This window comes from Rhincodon typus, chromosome 24 (assembly GCF_021869965.1).
Source record: "Rhincodon typus isolate 14 chromosome 24, sRhiTyp1.1, whole genome shotgun sequence".
Taxonomy (NCBI): domain Eukaryota; kingdom Metazoa; phylum Chordata; class Chondrichthyes; order Orectolobiformes; family Rhincodontidae; genus Rhincodon; species Rhincodon typus.
This window is the reverse complement of record NC_063355.1, coordinates 28,907,045-28,923,188: the sequence shown is the minus strand read 5'-3', so window position 1 is coordinate 28,923,188 and position 16,144 is coordinate 28,907,045.

Sequence of the window (16,144 nt, the reverse complement as noted above, 5' to 3'; positions counted from 1 at the left end):
GTCTGTGGGGAGTTGGAGGGGTCAGGTTAAGTGTGGGTGATGTTGGTTTCCTTTGGGGCTGCTTGGTAAATCTGTTCAGGGTGGTGCAGTGTCCGGGGTTGGGGCTGGCTGATGAGTCCAGTAGGATAGTTTGGGGCAGGTTGGATCTGGCTGGGGTTAGGGGTTTATAGACAGTTCATAAGGGATAATTATGGGTAGGGGTGGAGGAGTCACTAGGTGAGACAGGGTGGGAATGACCTGTCTAATATTTGCCCAGGAGTTAGAGCAGATCTAAATTCCTGTGATCTTCCCGGCTATCAATGAAGATAAGTCAGCTTGAAACTTCTGAAGTTTCTGATTCTGATTCAGACTTTGGAGGGACTTTCTCCACTGGCTCCGGATGCCAGGAAATTGACCATCGGAAGTTTCAGTTCCTGGGTAATTCCCATGGAGTCAGCTGTATAAACACTTTCTTAGGGTCTGAGATGTGCAAAGCCAGGTCTTCCCATTGGAATACCTGGAGCAATGTAATTTCTCCAAATTATGTGGCAAAATTTACTTGAAATCAGCATGATAATTCTGGACTAACCAATATCCCAACAATAACACACTCAGAAATAATTCCACCATTGTTATATTTTTCCTACTGCTGTTGCAGGTATGCAAACATTAAAGTAAATGAAATTCATAGGGGAATATCCAGTTGATAAGAAGGACCAGAATGAAAGTTTGGTTAAAAATGGGGCTGGCTGTTCTCAAGAGATAAGTAGACACAGAACCAATCAAGCATTTTGCAGAACACAATAGTTTAAGTCCTGTAGGCCCTGTGAAATGCTGTGTAGAATGAAGGTAAACAAAAATGAGCCACTTCTAAGGAAATCCAAGAACTCTGGATCATTTATTCTTTACAGCTAGTAATGGATTTCACTTGCACTCTCTCAGTGATTATTCATTTCCCTCAGGATATTCAACAAAATGGATCAATCTTTCACATTGCAGACCCACAGTCATAGAAATATAATCAGACAAATATGCCATTCAGCCCATTGTGTCTGCTAGTAACACCACTGTCGGCTGAGGCTCACTCCCCTCTTGAGAGTTCAAGAACTTGGAGTAAGTGCAAAATCAGCCCAAGCTTGAAAATTGCCCAGGTCTTACTGCATTTGACACAGTTGCTTCAGTATCCAAGGAGTGGCAAATGGTGCTAAACATCATGTAATCAACAGTAACCATTCTCATTTCTAATCTAATGATGGTGGGAAGGTCATTGATGAAAGAGCTGAAGCTGGTTGGGCCTGGGACATTCCCTGATGAACTCTTGCAGAGATGTTCTGGAGTTGAGATGACTGACCAACAACCATAACATTTTTTCTACAAACTAATTATAACTTCAAACAGTGGAGAGTTTTTACTCCCAATTCCCATTGACTCCAGTTTTGATCAGATTCTTTGATGCCACAATTGATTTAATGTTGCCTTGATGTCGAGGGCAGTCCTTGTTATCTCATCTCTGATGTTCAGCTTTTCTATTCATGTTTGGACCAAAGCACTAAAGAGATTGGGACTTGAATAGCCTGGAAGAATGCAAACTGAGTGTCAGTGACCAAGTTAGTACTGATGCTGCATGATAGCATTGTCAATGACAATCACCAGCCCTTTCTATCACTTTCTGATCATTGCTAGTAGACTATATGGCAGATATTGGAAGGTTGGATTTATCCTGCTTTGTGTGTATGGGAAATACCTGAGGAATTTTTCACGTATCTGGATAAATGTCAATGTTGTAGCTGTACTGAAACAGCACAGCTAATTCTGGAGCACAAGTCTTCAGTATTGTTGCCAGAATGTTATCAATGCCCAATGCCTTTGTTGTATCTATTATCTTCAGCTATTTGTTGATATCATGTAGCAGGAATTGAATTAGCTAAAGACTGACATTTGTAACTTGGGAATCTCAGCAGGAAGTCAAGATGGATTATTCACTCTGGCTGAAATATGCACAAATGTTTTTGCACTGGTGTGCTGGCTTCCCCAGTCGTTAAGGATGGGACATTTGTGGAGCTATGTTTTCCTTCATTAACGCGCCAAGCTATGGAATAAAAGTACTAATCACCTTCTCCAAACATTTCAACATTTAATTCCTCATAACCTTCTTTGGTCTAATGAATATGTTTCTTCCCTTTCAAGTTTCTCAGTATTGCTATGATTGAGACCTTTGATATTATCCTAGTAAATCTATGATGTACTTTGTCTATGACTTCTGTTTTCTTTATACACTGCACAGAATATTTGAACTATGACATAGACAAAGACTCATATTGATTCAATATTATCTCTTAGTGCTATATTTAAATCCCAGAAGCTCAGTTTTTTTTTGTGTAACACTTTTCTGTCTATGCTACCACTTCCAAAGTCCATGTAGGTTTACATCAAAAGCCCAGTGTGCATCTTTCAGGATACATCTGAGACAAAAGGATCCGATCCTCTGGTGCAAACCATCCAGGATTACAAATATATTTCTATTCTGATTCTTTTCCTCAAAATCTTCAGTCTCATTTTTATTCACATTGAACTGCATTCATCATTACATCTGACCACTCCACTGACTTATCATTTGCAATCTCCTGGTTTTTTTCCTCCCAATGCTATCATTCCTTTTAATTTGTCAGTTTCCAATGGCTGCGTCAAAGTTTTTCAGATCATAAGAGAAACGAAGAGATTCCAGCAGCAATCTCTGAGGCACCTCAGGAATATGAGAGCCATTCATTAATGCTCTGTATTCTGTTCTTCAGTCATTCCTCTGCTAATGCTGTCAGAATCCTTTTAATGCCATGGGTCTTAAACTTTGCAACAATCTTTAATCTTGCACTCTATCAAAGTCCACGTCTTTTGTATTGCAGTTTTTGAAAATCCAAATATTCCGCAATTACTGAATTCTCTTTACCTTTGCACTCTGTAAACCCTTGGGGAAAAAAAATTGATTAAGTTAGTCAAGACCAGCCTGCTGGTGTTCAAATCCCTGATTACCCATTTCTTCAAAATGTTCACTCATGTCATCCCTTACCTAAAATATCTCCTCCCTATGCAAGGCTACCTGTTGCATAATTTCCTGGTTTATTCCTTGCCCCTTTTTTGAACATGGCTATTGGTCTTTCCACCCTCCAGTATACCTGTTTAACTCTAATCATGAATAAAAAGGTCTCCCCCAGTGCCACAATGACACCATCTGCAAACTGGAGGAGCAATGCCTCATATTCCGCCTCAGGAGCCTACAGCCTGATGGCCTTAACATACAATTCACCAGTTTTAAAATCCCCCCATCCCCGGCCTAATTTCATATCTAAGCTTCCTTCTCATTCTGCCTCCTTGACCTGACACAACGAGTCCATTTGCTTTCCCACCTATCCGCCCTACCCTTCCCACTGACTAATCCCCACTACCTGCTACCTGCATCCAACCTATCACTTCTCCACCTACCTTTCTCCAGCCCCAACCATCCTCCCCCACACCTCCTTGACCCGACACAACCTGTCCATCTTCTCTCCCACTTATCCATCCCACTAAACAACCCCACCACTCTCTGCCTACATTCACCTATCATCAACCCACCTGCCTTCCCCAGCCCCACTCCTCCTCCCTCTATTTATTTCCCTACCATCTTCCCATTTCTGAAGAATGGGTCCTGACCCCAAACATCAGCTTTCCTGCTCCTCCGATGCTGCCTGGCCAGCTGTGTTCATCCAGCTCCACACTGTGTTATCTCTGACTCCAGCATCGGCAGTTCTTGCTATCTCCCTATTTTATTTCGTTACCAACTTCCCTCCTGCAATTTGTCATGCAAAAAATCTTGATCAAGTTGACTATTAACTTTGAAGCCTATTGTTTCTTTAAAAACAGTTCCCCTCTTAATATTCATATTAATTAGTGTTTCCTTTCAAGAAAAACCTTGGTGAAAAGAATTACTTGTTTTTATGTCTATATTTTCCTTGAATTCTGTGAGTTGAACAGTATAGATAATGGAGTTAAAGTGGCATGGAAAATTGTTCCATTCTGCTCCCCCAACTTTTAAGCTGCTGTGTAAACAGTACTTACAAAGATGGGGGGGCGTTAGGTTACTTGCTTTCACAAAGTGAAGTAAACCTTCAACAATCCTTGGTTTTCAAAGCAGTTCTTTTCCAATTACAGTCTACAATCAAAAAGTAGAGAAAAATAAAAATATATAATATTTACATTTTGCAATATTGTTTGAAGTGATGCCAAAACATTCTAGATTTTAGGCTGGTCTGTGTGGTAGAAATTTCTTTCATTAAGTTGACTGGGCGATCGCTCAGAAAGCAGGCAGTTGTAGTTTTCGTTCGATATAGACTACATCTCACTGGATTGAGAAAGCCAACAAGTTATGATTGTTAGTCAGACCACATCTTGAGAAGAAATAGTACAAACTTTATAATTCCCCATGCCATACTATGTAAAAGGGCTTATGCACAGTCTGGATTTTGTGAGAGAACAGGTAGCTGAATGATTTGCTTAGTTTGTAGCTATAGGAAGAAACCAAGTGATTCTCATAAAGCCTGTCGCAGTATGCCATTAACAGAATCAGCCTTGAAGCTGTGAGAAGGCTGTTCAATAGCTGCTGGTAGTCTAAAAGAGATGAGCTATCAGATTCATGATACTTCAAAGAAAAGTTGGATAGTCATTTAGCCAGAAGTAACAGCAAAGATCCCCATAAAATATTACCCCAGCATAGCTGAAACAATGGAGAGCATTAATATGAATTCCAGGGGGTTATGGCATACCTTGAATTATTCTCTAATGATGTGACTGAACTTTTATATTTGTGTATTGTACAAAGGAATACATGGCGATGGTTGGGGAAAATAAAAAGTAGAACCGTGTTCATAGCATTATTAATTATAAACTACGGTGTTCAGAATTAACAAAGCAAGCACCAATAACTAATATATAACACAGTTCATTTTTGTTTAAAGATGTGAAATCTTGTGGTGTAGTTCTGTTAGTTAATTATGGAATGTTTGTATTTCTCTTTAAATGTTCATGCTCCATAACAGGATGGTACAGTACACACAGTTTTTTTAAAAATATATTGTAACATTTGAATACAATTTAGTTATTTAACTGTCAAGTCACAGATACAAAACAACAGTTAATCAAGCCAAATACTAATCAAAGAAGTGTGGACAGACAGAAATGTACACATTATTTTGTAGATTGCTATTGTTCAATCACCGGTACAGATTATTGTGGTTCATATGGAGATGCATAGCAAAGCTCATGACCCTGAGTTGATAGTGTCCTCAAATTGAGTGATAGCCAATAATATTAACTATTACTAATTATTATTGCATTGCATATTATTCTTATACAGTTAATATTTCTGTTGGTTAACATTGTTGCTATGTTATTACTGTAGCCAGCTTATTACTATTACTGAACAAACAACAGAACAAGAAGATGAAGCAGAAGGGAGCTGTGAGTTATCAAGCCTGTCCCATTCAGCAATGTTGTGCAATTCAGCAATATGATCTTCCACATTCTCCACCTGTCAGCAGCTGTGAATCTATTTGAGAGAGGCTAAGAATGAGAAGAATATAAACTACATCAATTTAATACAGGGGGAGCTGGGAGCTGGGGACGGATTCTGAAAAATTCCTCTCCAAATCTATGTTAGAAAAATTATTTCTAGGAGTTAGCAATAACCCCATGGAAGGTTATCCAACAACTCGCTAAATGATTGTAACAAATCTGTCTCTGCCAGGAACTTGTTCAGCTCCCATCCCAACATTCACAGCAAATCTGTATCCATCACACAAGCAATAGCAACCTATCCTGAAGGTTAACGATCTTCTAGAAGCAGATAAATCTCCTGAAAATTGAACAACCTTCATGTCTGTTAATTTATTATATCTTTACTAGTTCTGACTCCTTAGTATTACAGTTACTATTTCTACACTTTACTCAGTCAATCAACTCCTTTGTACGGAAACATGACGAATTCTACATGGCTCAGAATATTATGAAAGTACACTGAAAAATGGACTGTTAGTGCTAGGTTTAGTGGGTACTGATCCAGCTGACCTCAACCATGATGTTGATGAAAGTATCATCTTGGGGTACAGAGGCCAAATATAAGGGAGGGAGAAAATGATCTGGATCTTAGCTCATCATCTCCTGTAGGTGTATCCCATACAGAGCAGGACTATTTTCATCTTGGTCCTGTATCCATTGTAACTTCCAGTCAACGACAATTTGATTTTAAAATTCTCATCTCTGTTTGCAAATCCCTCCTGGGCTTCAGCCCTCCATATCTCTGTGATTTTGTACAGCTTCACAACTCTCCAAGTTCATGTAATGTAGACCTCTTGATGTTGAAATTTGAATTCAATAAAAATATGGACTAGAGAGCTGGTCTAATGGGGACTATGTAACCTCTGCCAATTGTCATAAAAACCCCATGTGGTTCACTAATGTCCTTTAGGGCAGCAAATCTGCTGTTCTTACCTGACCTGACCTACATGTGACTCCAGGCCCACATCAATATGGTTGACTCTTAACTGCAATTAGGGATGGGCAATAAATACTGGCCTAGCTGGCAGTGTCCATATTCCATAAATTATTGTTTTTTTGTAAAATCACTTTATTATTGTTGGGTATGCCTTCAGTTGCTTAGGCCTTAATCTCTACAATTTCCTTCCTACAGCTCTCCCTTCTCTACCTTCTTTCTTTAACATGTTTCTTTGACCAAGTCTTTGGTTATCTGACTTAATATTTCCTTATGAGAATTGGTGTCACATTTGGTGAAATAATGCTCCTGTGGGATGTTTTATCACACTATTAGAGTACTACAGAGATGTAAGTTGTTGTTGTTGAAAGTGCTATTTTGGATGTTGGGTCAGATTAGAACCAGGCCATGATGTCCTTCAAAGCTGAATTACTTAATTACTCAACCTCGTTGTCTGTGCTAGAAACATGAAATATATTCACATTAAGGGAATCAATGGGCAACCACTTAATGCTAGTAAAACCAGCAAAAGTCAGCACCGTCCGAGGACGCAGTGGGAAAATTGTCAAAAAATTATAAACAGAGATGATCTAGTTTGCCATGGAATGTTTGAAATTCTATTCTAATGGGGCTACAAGAATGTGACCTGTGGGATGCACCTGGTTAGACTTGTGTAGATTGTAATATCAGCCTGATATCTTTGAGTTTTTGTTCAATTACCTTGGGGAGTCATGGAAAAGCTTCATAGAGATTTCCCTCTTCAGACATTAACCATGTGATTACACACCTCCCTCAAGAGATTAAATACATTGGTGAAAGTCTATGTCAGTACAGATTGTACTTGGGGTTATTGGAAGAAATAGGATTGATGACACAACTCCATGCTTTCTAATGTTGCAGCAGCCCCAGTACATAGCATAGGAATACAAGAGATTATGCGTACAGTCTCTGTTTAGCTCCCTCACATTAATGAAGATGGTATCTGAAAGCAGGATAATAACGTGTCAGTAATCAGGAAGCTGGCGTTGAAGTCTACATAAAACACTTTTGCCCTTCATCCTCACCGCCTGAAAGTTATAGGCAGTACTGTAATACTTCTAAGGCACATGTCTTATTTTAATATTCACTGTTTTTGATAAGGTTTGCAGATATTGCCCACTTACAGTTGCGCAGAACAGATAGTGACACAACTCAACAGTTTGATAGGCCTCTTCACAAGGCAGATAAGAGCCAACCATGTTGATGTGCTTGTCAAGTCGGATATAGACGAGATTGAATAGGAACAACATAGGCTTCCTTCCCAACAGACATTAGTGAATCTGTTGAGCTTTTAGAATAATCCACCAGCTTTATGATCACTCTTACCGATACCAGCATTTTAAAAAATTCATTTAAAATCTTGGGTGTTGGATTGACATTCTCTGGACAAATAATCTCATAACAGGACAATTACTACATACATTGTGTGCACTTGTTGTTAGTGGATAGATACAGTAACTCCAGAGAAAATTGTTTGTTCAGACCCTTTAGTAGGAATCTGTTCTGGCTTCTATAAATTGTTGGTGAGACACCATCTGGTGCCCGGTGTATTTCATTGGAACTATATATTGCTACTTCTGGTAGAGATGAGCAACTAGAATGGTCCAAGGTTTCACAGGTTTAACCAGTGAGAATTGCCTTGAGTACAGGGTTTCTGCAGACAAACGTAGAACTTTGATCTGTAAAATAACAGTATGCACTCTGAATCCAATGTAATAAAAACATAAATTAGCTTAATCAATCATAAAAGCCAATTGATGCTGGAGATAAATAGATTGGATCATTGTATATAATCCCCTGTTCATTGGTAATAAATTTAGACTTCCACGTTTGAAAATAAATTTTGTTTTTAACTGGCTTAAAAGAATGATAAGGAAATTATTATCCTGATTCAGGGAAAAGGGATTTTCTTTTGTTCAAAGGAGTAAAATTTGAGCTGACGCACGAATATCAGGGACACAAGTTTAAAAAATCATTTCAGTGAAGTCATATTTACAGGGTAGGATTTCCCTCTTGGTTATGCTGGGTGGAATCTTCCCAGCCCCTAAACGACATTGTCATCAGAGATAATAGGAACTGCAGATGCTGGAGAATCCGAGACAACAAGATGCAGAGCTGGATGAACACAGCAGGCCAAGCAGCATCATAGGAGCAGAAAGGCTGACGTTTCAGGCCTAGACCCTTCATCAGAAATGGGTCTAGGCACGAAACGTCAGACATTGTCATCGACAAGGTGTTGGGAGAACCGTACAAGACTAGCTGTGAGAAAATTCCTGCCATTGAGAGCAAAATATTCCATTTTCCAATCAAGTGTTGAACACCAAAGTGAGATTCTCACTGGTGAGTAGCAAGAGGCCTGTTGGTATTCATTACTGAGCATGAACCTCCTCAACTCACCTCATTGATATTCAGTTTTCAATTCTCCCACCTGCTACATAAACGCCACAATTCCCGAGGTGAGACTCGAATTGGGAACCTGGCAACTCCAACTCCTCTAGACCTCCGTTATTCACCAGCATCTCGGGGATCATTCTATAGGGAGTAACCAGAACCTCCGGGGTCCCATTGGCAAAGCAGGGTAGGAGGGGCAACTGCACTCTGTCAACATGTCAGAGGAAAGTCAACTGGATCACTGAGAGATTCCAGCAGTTGAGTGGGTGCACAGCTAGACTTTAAAAATAACATTGGCACCAGGAATCTCAGGTAGTCCCAGTATTGGCCAGATGTTTTGCCTGTGGCAAGTAGGAGAAAATGATAGGAGAAATGCTATGGGGGCATGGTGCATAGGTAATAAAGTAAAATTGTGGAGATAGAACGAGAAAACACTAGGCATTGCAGAGAATGGCGTACCATAAAACTCAACAAAGTTAACGCTGAGCTTGGTTTGGTGGCAGGGAGGGGGTTTGAATCACTCTGGTTGTGGCTGTAATCGGGTATCAGGGACCAGCAGAGTAAGCTGGAGCTACAGACAGAGAAAAATGACTATTATTAAGGAGGCCTTGCAGCCTTGAAAACCCTGTCTGTGTTTCATTGTTGCCTTACAGTCACAACCCAACAATTTCTGTTGTAAAATGAATCTTGACCACGCCTCACCATTTGTATTGGTGATTACAAATCTGGCAGATTTGCTGCCACCATCCTCTTTCCGGTATGGATCTATAAGGCCAACTTGGCCTAGTGTGGTAGAGAAAAACCAATTGGTAGCCCAAACAAAAGAAGCTTTAGCTCAGTTATTTCGGATGGCTGGTCTTCTCTGTACAGTGATAACAATAACATGGGCTCAATTCCCACACTGGTTGGGGTTAGCATGAACGACTCTCTTTCTCAATCTCTCCCCTCGCCTGAGGTGTGGTGACCCTCAGGTTAAACTCACCACCAGTCATCTCTTTCAATGAAAGAGCAGCACTATGCTGACTTTATTGACAAGTATTATGAAGACATTGCTACAGATGGTCTGACGAAGACCCTGGGGTGGTCCTTGATCCTCTTACACCTCTGAAATTCTAAGCTGCTTTCCAATCAAGTCATAGGACATCATCAAATTGGGTTCTGCTTATGGTATGCTTCAGCATCAACACTTTCAGATATTTACACCATTATTGATATTTTCTAATCATACTGTTCAGCTGGAACAGATGGGCCTGGAATATAGGCGTGCTAGTCCAAAGGTAGGGACACTACCGCTGTGCCATAAGAGTCCTTAATCTTACACCATTATACAATCTCACTTACGGTCACAACCAACACAGTTTGAGATCCCCTGTGCTAGAGTTGTTCTCAACTGCATTACCTTGCTGGATGAATTACACCACAATGGTTTTCAGATAATTATGTCTTCAGTCCTGCAATGATCTCTTTAAATTTAAGCTTTTATTTTATGTGCACTGAAACTAAGAAGGACATTTTTAAAAACTATTGAATATTTATTTTTAAAGCACTACATGACAACTTCAGTACACCAGTGTAAATTGTAAATGGTTCTGGATAGTTTTCTGAAGAGTCATTTTCAGCTATTTAAAATTGGGTTACTCACAGGCAGTAAACCAAAGGCACTTGGGTTAAAATTGCATATTTTTTTCTGATAAACCCATTTTCAGTGTATTAAGCAATTGCTACTCTTAAGTACATGAAGGAATATTCTGAATGTAATTTCACCTTAGAAATTTCATTCTAAAGCATTACCCAATTGCACTGGTTAATTGTACAGCTTGTATTTCGCAAAAGGCAAATTAGTTTTACTGGCCACTTGAAGAAGAAAATTGCTCAAAACTGGCGCAATTTTGAGTGCATTTTGTGCCCAGATTGTTTAATTTGCCCACTGTTGAAATATCAGGCTGTATGAATGGTTTAGGAGACAACGGAGAGAGAAAGTGTGTGTGTGAGAGAGAGAGAGAGAGAGGGCAGGGTGCTGGGGTAATATGTTGAGAATATTGGAAATCTTGTGAAACATAACAGCCCTTTATTGTTATTATTGTCCTCACCATTTGTCATCTCTCAATCCACAAACCGAGATCACCAAAACTGATTTTCTGAGCATTGTCACATGGCTGTTCTTGGGAGCTTGCTGTGTGTGGATTGGTTGCCACATTTCTTAAGTCAATGACTGTTCTTGATCACAATAATTCATTGGCTTCGGAATGTTGAAAGGTCATGAAAGGTGCTATATAAATGTAAGTGTTTTTTATTAACAACTATTCTGATTTTATTAGGTACATCGGCAGTGAGTGAGTTAATGTATATTGTCCACCACTTGCACTCCCCTGCTAGCTCCCCTCACCAATACACACACACACATTGTGGGCTGTCATTACCTCACCATTTTCTTCTTCTGTGCTGCTTGTCAAATTTTTCCTCCAGGGACAAGAAGGTAAGAATGTCATTTTGGCTCTACTATTAAAGTGCTGAGGTGCTTACAAATTATCAACGCTGTTTCCACATCCACTAGTGATGTTTGACCTCCTTGGAGCCAGGAGGATCTTGGGAACAGCTCCTTGCATGCTAATGAATCTGGTAAAAGCTATTTATGTGAACCGAGTGGCGCGTCTCTTTCATTGTGGCTGCTGATTTGAATAATTCAGCACAGTCCGGTCTCTAGGGCACCATTGTCTTCAGTGAAGGCAAATCAGCTGCTTGGACAGCCCTGTTAAGAGGCCCCAACCTGCTGCCTCTCCTCTGTAAATCAGGATTAATGAGGCAGGGGTGGAAACCCAAAGCCCAGTGCAGCTATTGAGGCAGTAAGCAGTCTGATACAGCGCTCTGATGCTGCAGCCTGACTTTGATTTCCTTAGGGCGGTCTCTCTTCCTACTTCACCCCTCCCTTTTCAGCTACAGACGACTTGTTGATAGGCAACAATTTCCGGCTTTTCACTGAGAATCCTACGACATCACACAAAATGTCACATTTCCCACATTCTGTTGATCAACATTCCATGAAAACATACACTCCTTTGCGTACAGAACTGACCAAAGGCTGTCAGCATGATTCTGATGGACTGGGACCAACCTCCAGACAGAATATAGCATGGAAAATACCTTCAATCTCACCCACAACTCAAAATTGGATGCATTTATTTTACTCAAGCCCAAGCATCTTTTAGAAATTTTTAACCAGCTCTTAATTCATAATCTGTTGTACATCCAATTTCTAACATTTTACTGGTCTTTGAAATCTTGGAGTTCACCTACTTAGCCAATGTCAGTCTGTGTGATTGTCACACAACTCTGTGTCTTTGGTCAAGGCAGAATGGTGGGATTTCTTGCTCCTGGTCAAAGTCGGTCAAAATTGCTTAAAATTCCCATCGCATATTGCAGTGAAGCCCAATTCATTTTGATAGTTAGATCCCTGACAAAAACTAACCTTGTTTGTGCAGGTGGGATGAATTTGCAGCAATATCTCTTAAAAAAAAGGCCATGCGCGTTATTTAAAAAAGTAGCTTTCTTGTTGAGTAGCACACAAGAAATGGCCACAGAAGTATTGTGTTCCATTTTGCAACCCACATTTGGACCAAGAGAGGGGGCTGTTTGCAGAGCATGCTCCTTTATATTATACCAGTTGTCCAGCAGGAGGTCTGTAACATTCTGATGAATTTAAGGAGGATGTGGAAGAAGAGTTTATAATCTCAGAATTTCTACCAAGGAAAGGACAGCTTTAAATGTTCAGAATGTCTTGGCAGAGGGGAGGATGGTGAAGCAGTATAGGGACTAATAACAGGTACAGAGACTAACAAGAGGTACTCCAACTGTATGTCACATGGAGAAACACCTTTATGAATCAAATCTGATGTGTTTGAATACTGCAGGTGTCATCACAAGTAGCAGTGAATTGGGAATAGCAACAGAAGTTATGTTTGACCAGTTCTACGGTACTCATCGCATGACAATGAGAATGAGAGAGTCAGCTGAAACACTGCCACTGAAAGAACGTGAATGGAGTGTTCCACAAGCAAAGGAACATTAGAAATGGGTGCCTCAAAGGCTAAAACAAATTAAAATATCGATGGATCATACATTTCCATTATGAAACTGTAGCCACTCAAGTCACAATCAATAATTTACTGCCTCCTTCAGCTCTGAGCTCAGTTTAAATCTTGTACTTCCTGGTGAATTGGAACCTTGTCCGTTTCCTAGACACCATCAGTTAAGTCTATATCCGCAGCACTGGATGGTGTAATACTCTAGGTGACATTGTACTGCTAACAAATATTAACAGAATCTACTGAGGTAAGGAAAACATTCATGTTTGTTCAGAAATAGATCATGATGGTTTCATCTTATTGCAAGCCAAGAGCAACCTCATGTGACATTACATCACTTTCTGCCATGATGCATGCTGGTTCTCACATCATCAGATTTAATCCCTTATACCACAGGTAGTAAAACATCCAGCAAGTTAATAATTCAATTACATCAAACACCATTCTGAAATTGAGAATTTTCCAGCTTCAGTTTAGCTCAGTACAAAAAATTTGCACCACATTCATCCCACTCATCCATCTTCATTGTATCCTGTTACTTGATTCTTCCCTTCTATTGGTCAGAGCAAAAGCAAAGGCAATCAATCATTATGAGATAGGGTCCTCAATCTCTGGTCATGTTTCATTGATTCAAGATCTGGTACCTGTACGACAATATGCAATTATTAACATGGATAATTATACGTATGCTGATAAGTTGTAATTGGTCACATTTCAAACCAGACCAAGCCTGCAATATTTTAAGATTGCTGTATCCTATTCACTTCTCTTACAAATTTAATAAAGTCTGGTCTTCACCGTATTTTTAAAATTCATTATAGGGATGTGGGTGTCACTAATTAAACCAGTATTTATTGTCCATCTACAATTAAGAGTCAACAACATTGCTGTGGGTGTGGAGTCACATGCAGGACTGACCAGGTAAGGATGACAATTCATAGAAACCCCACAGTGCTGAAAGAGGCCACTCGGGCTATTGCGTCTGCACCGACCACCCAAAGAGCATCCCACACAACCCTGTACCCTCTCCTCGTAACCCTGCATTTCCCATGGCTGATCCACCACACCTACACATTCCTGGACATGATGGACAATTTAGCATGGCCAATCCACCTGTCCTGCACATTGCTGGATTGTGGGAGGACACTATAGCATCTGGAGGAGACGCACACAGACACAGGGAGAATGTGTAAACTCCACACGGACAGTCTCCCAAGACTGGAATCAAGCCCAGGACCTTGGCGCTTGAGGCAGCAGTGCTAGCCACTGAGCCACCGTGCCGCCCATTTTGTACCCTAAAGGCAATTGGAATGGGATTTAAACAGTTTTGACAGTAGTTACATGGTTGCCATTAGTCTGTTGTTTTTATTCCCCTCCTTTGACTTCAAATTTCAGCAGCCGTTGTGGTGCCATTCAGACTCACTTTCCCAGAATATTAACCTGGGAATTCTGGATTACTAGTCTGGTGGCATTACCACTAAACTACCACGTCGCCAGTGAGGAGTGATTCAACCCTTTCTACATTCTCAGTATGATCTCATGACAGTGCCCCTCTTGAGCGTCCAGACAGCCACTAAAACATACATATCCTCCCAAAAAACAGGAATCCACCAGGATCTGACCTGAAACACGAACAGAGAAGGAGCATTGAACAACTTCATGGGTAAAAGTGGACCAGCACTTCAGAGTAGGTGTTTAAGAGTGACACCAAGTGAGACTGTGTTGAACAGAGATTCTTCTTGTGAAAAGAAATCAGAAAACAAGATAACAGAAGCAGCCCCCCGCACCCCCACCACAGACAATGATGTTACCATCACAAATTGGCAACAGTATGTCTACAACACAACAAAACAATGCTCTAATTGTGTCACTCAGTACCATCTCCAGCAGCACATCAATATTGTACATTTATTAATAAAAATCAGCACATAAGAGCAGTCACTGTATGATTGAACTGTGAGGAGATTTGGGACTTCACTTTTCAAAGTTTTAGAAAGACATGAAAGCATTCCTTAAGAAGAAATTCGATTCCTTTTCATCACATCTGGTGAAAGTCAATCGAAAATGGAGAAAAGAAAAATCACAGTCATTCTTTGTGCTCTCTTCACAAGGTCTTATCCTACTGTGCCACTGCAAAATAATCAGGATTTATGCAGACAGTATTTGGAAACATTCACGCCCCAAATGTAACAATTCCTGACTGAAATAACTGCACAGAGGCCAATATCTCCTCACCAAGTCACCCTCTATTTACTATGCACAGTACACTGACCATGGCCAGCTGGCTCGGAGTCAGTCACCTGAACTGAGGAGATTCTAATCTCCTGGTTATATTATTTTCTTTTTGTGTAGGTGCGAGATACAGAAAAAACACCAGGTGTGTCAGTAACTTTATTGATAGTCCACCACCAGGAGAAGCACCCACATGACCAAGGAACCAGCGACAAGCACAGCACCTAGGGGCAATGCCTATGTGGAAAAAAACAGTGAGGGGGAAGAGTGGGGATCAAACCAAAATAGAGATTGTGGGGAAAATAGAGCATTCCACACTCCCCAGTGCCCACCTCTCCCAAAAGGCATCGAGAGAGCCATGCACACCGCGTGCTCCTTCTCCAGGGACACCCGCGCACTGACATAGCCACGGAAGAGGGGCAGGCAGTTGGTCATAACAACCCCCTCCATGGCCCACTGCTGGGACCTATTAATGACCAGCTCAGCCAGGCCCAGGAGCAGACCCACGAGAAGATCCTCTGACCTGCCTGATCCCCATCTCCTGGTTATATTGGTCAGCCAGGGCTTTCCTGATTGGCCCAGGTTAATAACCCCCAATTAATGACCTCGTAGTCAACAAGGTCAACCTGGTTCCAATCACTACACTGACATAACTCAGTGTTACACTGAGAGGTGCAGGTATGTCTCACTGTTACGATGAGATGTGTGGGTAAATTATAATGCTACATCGAGTGTGTGGGTAAAATACAGCAGGAAGTATGGATATTGTCTGAGAGTTACAGTGAAAGTTATGGACATGTTACAGTGAGAGGTGTGGATATGTTATCACGGGAGGTTTGGTAATGTTTCAGTGGTACAGTGAGAGGTGTGGTTACGTTATCGCGGGAGGTTTGGTAATGTT